Here is a 7,101-nt window from a genome sequence, read left to right on the forward strand (position 1 = left end):
TCATCCCACCCTCTCTGATTTCTGTCCATTCTATGCGCTATGTTTTACAAGATGGATTTGCGGCAGCTGCAGCGCCCGTATTTGCTTATTGTATTATGTGTTCAGAACCGAGTACATTAACTTGCATGTCAGCAGTCAGCCCGAGATTAAGATCCAATTTCATGGTTGCATGCATGGGCATAAATATCACAGATGCATGAGTGTGACCTCTTAAGTCTAATGTCGTACAACTATAGTAGCATCCATAATCTATGTGTACGTAGAGATTCTTTATTTACTTGGTAGCCCTTTTTGGTGACTGTATTCTTTGATACATATATGTGATATATGCCACTAGGCAACAAGGCCATCCGTAGCCCAGTTGTCCGTCGTTGTCTCAGCCCATAAAAATATATTAGTTCCCTGCCTCTCTATACTTCTCTTATGAAAATTCAGGTATGTTCCTTTTTTCGATTTTTTTCTCTCCATAAAAAGGCGGAGTTGTTCCTAAATACCCCATAACTTTTTCGTTGTCAATTGGTCAGTATAGTTCTTCCAGAAACTGCGTGTACATCAAACAAATTTCAGTTGCCACGTGGTAATAAGGAGCAGAGAAGCATTTCAATCTACCAAGATACCTTTCCTGTCATGCTAAGAAGAGTTTAATTATGGTCTTCGGACAGTAATCACGGGTTTATAATTTTGCATCAGGACCTGCAAGCATCTTTTTTCTCATGCATTGGCTTATCGTATATACTTTAATCCTCTACACCTATTGTTCGGATTGTGATCTTCGCATGTCCTTATTTTTTTACTTCACTAACAGATTAAACTTATAGAGAAGGAACACAAGTTTAGCAAACTTGGAAGGAAGGTCATAGGTAAGATGCGCCGGCAGATGACTTCATGTATTATATAAAACCAAAAGTGAATACGAATAGATCTTCCATTTAGAAGATATAGAGTTAGCTCCATGTTTCTGCAGACAAATTCAGGGGGAGATAGAAACCGCCCAAAAAATAGATATACGTACTATTTAAAAGTTGATTTTTTTACAAATACATATAAATGTTATGTATATATATGCAAAGTTTAATAAAAACAATACAATCATTCATACAGTATGCAAAAAGGACAAAAATTCTAGCCCAAATGCAACAACAGAAAGAAGTCCATTTTGGTGTAAGTATTTGTCTTTCTTGTGTATATGGTATATATGAAAATATCCATTGATAAAATTTCATAGGTACATATACTACGGAAAGAAGAGAAAGAATCCTAGCAAAACATTTTTGGTGAAAAAACTAATAGGCTCCCTTGAGGTCGTCCTCCAAAAGCACTTTTCACTATATTCATCTACTAAAATAATTCACTATATTCATCTACAAAAAACTAATTCATGGATTTTTAATATTCATGCATAAAACTATACATGACTTACTAAGCTTACTAGCCCGTGCAAGCGCACGGGTTGACGACTAGTATTTACTAATTGGAGGCACCTTTCTAACTGTCTCATTAATCCACATCATCAATGTTAATTGAATTGTTCGATCGTAGAATTGACGGCCAGGATAAGAGGAAAAGTTGTGTTACAAAGATGGTCCAATAAAAAAGCATCTTCTACATCCAACAGTTGTGAAAAAAGAACAGAGATAGCCTCCATGCATAAACTCAATGAAGAGAAAAAGAAGGGATTATAGAATATACTGCTGGGATAAAGGAAAGGTTACCTTACAAAGATGGTCCAGTAAAAAAATCATGACTACAATCTATCTTTCTCTAGTTTTTATATGTCATAAGATGAATTCATCCATTGATCTAGGGACAGGAGATGTCACGCCTATGGCATTTGAGAATGTATATGGTAATGCACCTGCTACTTATAATGGTGCAGGTTATCATGAAGGCACTGGCTTCACTAGAAAAGCAGATAAAAAAACTAAGAGGGAATCATAGGCCTAAAATCGTTAAAGAGAGAAAAATAACAAAAACACACAAGCCTACAACTGCAAAGCCTCCGAAGGAGAAGAATACCCAGTCAACTAGTTCGAGAACATGTCCATAAAAAGGAAGTAAATGCACAAACAAAACAACCTCTATTAGTAGGAGGCAATCATACTAACTTCATGAACATATGTATTAAAAAAATCACTATTTTTAAATATAATGAGTTTTTAATGGTTGGAACTTATTCAAATATTACGCTCAGGAAACTTTTACATTTCTTGTTTTTTGAATAAATGGGAGGAATATTTTTTTAAATGTGTGGACATTTTTTAAATTTCATAAAAAAATGAATGAAATATTTTTGGTACAATTATGTGAATAAAATTTTCATTCAATGAACAATTTCTAATAAATGGCATGAACTTATTTTTTGAATGTTTGAACATTTATTAGATGTCATTATCATTTTCTGAATTGTAGAACATTTATTTAAAATTACGTGAACAAACATTTAAGGAAGCAAACTAGCGGCTAAGCTCACCTTTCATGAACAATATTAGTATTAATAATCAAAGAAGTAGTTTTAAACCAATACAAATGTAACTATGTTTTATAGCACTGAAGTTATACAATATTACGACATTATGGCAAATTTCTTCTCTTTGCTTGTTCTCTACAATATAACAATCATGATACTGCCACTCTATCTTAAGAGTTCGAGTTACACCTGATGGTCAGAAACCGTTTAAGCTATGATAGAACTGTCAATGTTTGTATGATGAGGTATAAATCCCATACTACCATCACATTATATGAAAAGTTAGCTATGCAACCAAGAGCACATTCCATGATAACATGACTTTCGTTCTGATATGTTCTCCCTACATTTCGAAATATAGCAGCGACATGATTTGACATGTGAATAATGTTTGTTCTAGAAACAACTAACTTTCCTATATGTTCTACGTATAGTCTGGGAACCTTATATGGGGACGTTTTCACATGGCCTCCTCTATCTTAAGACTTTCAGTTACACCCGGTTGTGAGAAAGCGTGTATGCTATGATAGAACAATCAATGTTTGTGTGATGAGGTCTAAATGCCATACCATTACATTCCCTTTGCTATGACGTTTGCTAAGTAGCGAGAACAAAGTTGACACGCAACAGTTGTACACCCTAGCTCACCATGGTGTATGTTACTACGCGAAGGCAAGACAGTGGTCCATTACTAACAACTTCTGAAAATCAGTGAATTTATTTATTATTCCTTTTACATGTTCAAAATTTCACTAAAAAAGAATGATGAGTGTTGAGATTACAAACATGTTAACAAACTTTGCATATAATGCAACTTTTCCCTGTGAACAAGTACCTAGGAGGCATATGATACACGCTCAACAGCAAAGAGAAGAAGTGAAATGGGAAGGATCGGTGACACTAGTGAAGCGACCAAACTAGGTTGAATGGACGAGATGTCTCCGATAGAGTTTCTACTTGAAGTTTTTGCCGTTAACGAGAAAACTAATGGTTGGAATGAGATGACTGTCGTGATTAGACAATTTCTTTTGGAAGGAAAACCAATAAAGAAATAATATAATATCTACCTTCTTAATTTATCTACCTAAAATTATATGAGAAGTTGTTCTTCCTCCCATTTTTCGTCTGTCACTCTTGGGCTGGAAACGAGCCTATCTTTTATACTCAGTGCTCTACACTCACGCTTCGACCACGTGCGAGGTGATAGTAATCGTCTGACACATATTGTTTGTTAGATCAACTAAAAGACGGTTTGATGCACACTTATGCTTACAAGCCCAAAAATGTTGGCCATCTCGCCACTATTGCTGTTATGATATAATACATGCCACATCGAATATGTTGCTTGCAGGTTGCATGAGGCCATCATAGTAACTTCATGAAATATTTATTAAACATGTGGATATTTTTACATATCACGAACATTTCTTTGAATGCTAGGAATTTATTAAAAACATTTTTACATAACCTTTTTGCATGGTGTCTCTTACATGCCCCTCTAGAAGACAATATCTAGCATGGGTGAGGCACATATTCAGGACTAGCTAAAGCAATGGTTGCATGAATCTCATGCGAACAATCTATCACTACTAGGGAAAAGGCTAGCAGCGCAGGTTTTAGGTGTATCAGTAGCGCGGGGACCAGCGCTACTAATAAGGCGCTACAGCTAACACGTAGCAGTAGTGCGTGCTCGCCGGCGCTACTGCTATACAAGTGTAGCAGCAGCGCTCTTCGTGGAAGCTCGCTACTGCTAATAGCTCTAGCGCGTGTTGCCTGGACGCGCTACTACTATCGTGGCGCTCCTGCTAACTTTTCTACACTCGCTACTGCTAATTTTAGTAGTTTTTTTTGCATATTTGTTTTGTATTTGAACAGGCTTTACACAAGAATCTTTAGCAAATACAAATATCATCATGATACACATGCCAATGGCTGTGAGACCACAAATGTAATCATAGCATATACATACAAATAGTCTCATCATAATCATCATCCGATACAAAGTGGCATCTCGTCATCGTCTCAAAAATAGCGATACATGCAAGTCTCGAATACTTCAACTACAACGTCATCCATCTAAACAATGGTATATGCGAAAAGAGCTATCACTATGAGTGAGAGCGGAACTATGTAGTACATGAGGCGGCGGTTACGAGTCCTCTCTCGCGCTAGCATGAATCTCAAGTAACTAGCTTCTCCTTCTTATCTGCTTTTGAAGCCTTTATGGCTGGCGCCCGAGACCCCATTCACTTGCGCCTGACACTCAGGGCACTCGATGTACACCCCCGGAACCTTCCCTTTGTACACGACATAGCACCGCCATCTCGCCATTAAGAAACTAGGTACCTGTTAGAGATGCATGTTCATCAAGAGGATGTACAATCATATGCAACAAAATATATTAGAGCAGCACGAAAAAGAAAGGGTTAATTAGCAACTAGTTGCAACATACACTACGTAAACTAATTAACTAGAGGTACGCAGGTCAACGTACCCAAACAAACAAAGTAGCGTTACGCAAGTTCGGTAGGGACCGTGGACATCACAAAGTTTCATCACTACAGAAAGTATACAAGTTCAACCGACACATATCATCATCATCGTCATCGTAAATCACTAGAAGTTCCATCCTTCCATATCATCGAGGATGGACCCTAGCTTCTTGAACGGCGTGAGGTCTTGACGTTGCATGCCTATGCAAGTTCGGACGCTAGCTCGCGATATAGGGCCGTGGTGGAACATCCCCTTCTCATCGACGACTTCTTTCATGATGATCGTCGCAATGTCCCTTTGGATGCGAAAGAAGTCATCTCTAAGTTTATAATCCGCTTCTCCATGAGATTCTAGCCACTTGTGGATATGATCATCATTTCTGCTTGTCATGCGAAGCTTTTGGTGATCCGTGCTGAACTCAATCATGAGATGGACGATGTAGAATTCATCCTTCTTGCTTGGTTTTGGGACATGAGTGCAGGAGAAGTTAGTTTTATGCGTGAAACCCATCTTCTTGTTCCTTTGTTTCCTGATCTGCATGTGGCCACCTCTAATGCTGAAGCCATGGAGAGCATCATATAGAATATTCATTATGTGGGTGTAGTCCTTTTTCTCGTAGTCTCTGGAAGGGTCGAAATACACGGCGTGGGAGACTCGTGGGTAAAGAATGATAAGGACAGCGCGCCCGTTGATGCAGGGAAAAGACACCTCAAATTATTCAACATATGAGCGAGAAGGAATGATTAAAATGTACGAAAGGGTTGTCCGGAACTGACTTACTTTGGATGATAAGGCAGGAGGACAATTTCCTGGTCCTTGTTCTGTACCATGAAATTTTGGAGGTAGTCCCTAGCAGTTTCACGCTCAAAGTCGCCGAGACTCAAGAAAGACTTGTGCATGTAGTATGGATCCGCCACACAGATTTGTGAGACTTCTTCTCTCTTCATGACGGAGCTCATATTACTAGTAGAAAACAGGGCTTTGGTCCAGGCCGGGTCAGCCCATTAGTCCCGGTTCAGTCCAGAACCGGGACCAATGGGGGCATTGGTCCCGGTTCGTGAGCCCAGGGGGCCGGCCGGGCCACATGGGCCATTGGTCCCGGTTCATCTGGACCTTTTGGTCCCGGTTGGTGGGATGAACCGGGACCAATGGGCCTCGCTCCTGGCCCACAACCATTGGTCCCGGTTCGTGGCTCAAACCAGGACTAAAGATTAGACCTTTAGTACCGGTTTGAGGCACGAACCAGGACTAATGGGGTTGAGATCTTTAGTCCCGGTTCGTGCCACGAACCGGTACTAAAGGTCCCATTTTCAAACACTACCCCCCCCTGGATCGCCTTTTCAATTTAAAAAAATAAAAGAAAATGATGGAAATGTCAAAAAAAATAAAAGAAAATAAGTTTCCCATGTGATATGTGGTCTAGTTGTTGGGAAAATTTGCAAATGTGAATTTTGACTTTATTTGCAAAATCTCTCTGAAATTTGTAAAAATGGGCATAACTTTTGCATACTAACTCGATGAAAAAGTTTTTTATATGAAAAATCATCTACTCGAAAAGTTACACCCGAATTTAACTGGGGGAACCCCGTTAAACATTTTCAAAATCCTCAAAAACCTAATAGGAAAAAGTTACGGGGCTTTTAAGATCAAGAGTGAAAAAAATTCAAACAGTGGGCAAACTGTGGTCAAACAATGGTCAAACTAATTATTCTAGAATATTAGTGTTACTAAATAATTATTCCAGTTATTTCAATTTTGGTCAAATCTGGTCAAACTATGGTCAAACAATGGTCAAACTAATTATTCAAGAAATATTAGTGTTACTAAATAATTATTGTTTTTTAAAACAATAGTTTCAAAATAAAACTATGAAATGTGTCACTTCATGCTCAAGCAAAATTCCTGAACATTAATAGGATTGACATCTTAGTATTGTCAGGAAAACAACAAGTGCAGACTTGGAGTGAGGGAGAATAGAACCCGGAAGTTAAGCGTGCTTAGGCTGGGGGAGTGGGAGGATGGGTGACTGTTCAGGAAGTTAGATGATTTGGAATGATGAGGGGTGATTAGACGATAAATTGAGAAGTGATGAGGGGTGGTGATTACAGACTAGAGGTTAAAATAATTTAGAAATTTGAAAA

The sequence above is a fragment of the Triticum urartu genome, chromosome 3A (genome assembly GCF_056163025.1).
Source record: "Triticum urartu cultivar PI428250 chromosome 3A, HENAU_Tu73, whole genome shotgun sequence".
NCBI lineage: Eukaryota > Viridiplantae > Streptophyta > Magnoliopsida > Poales > Poaceae > Triticum > Triticum urartu.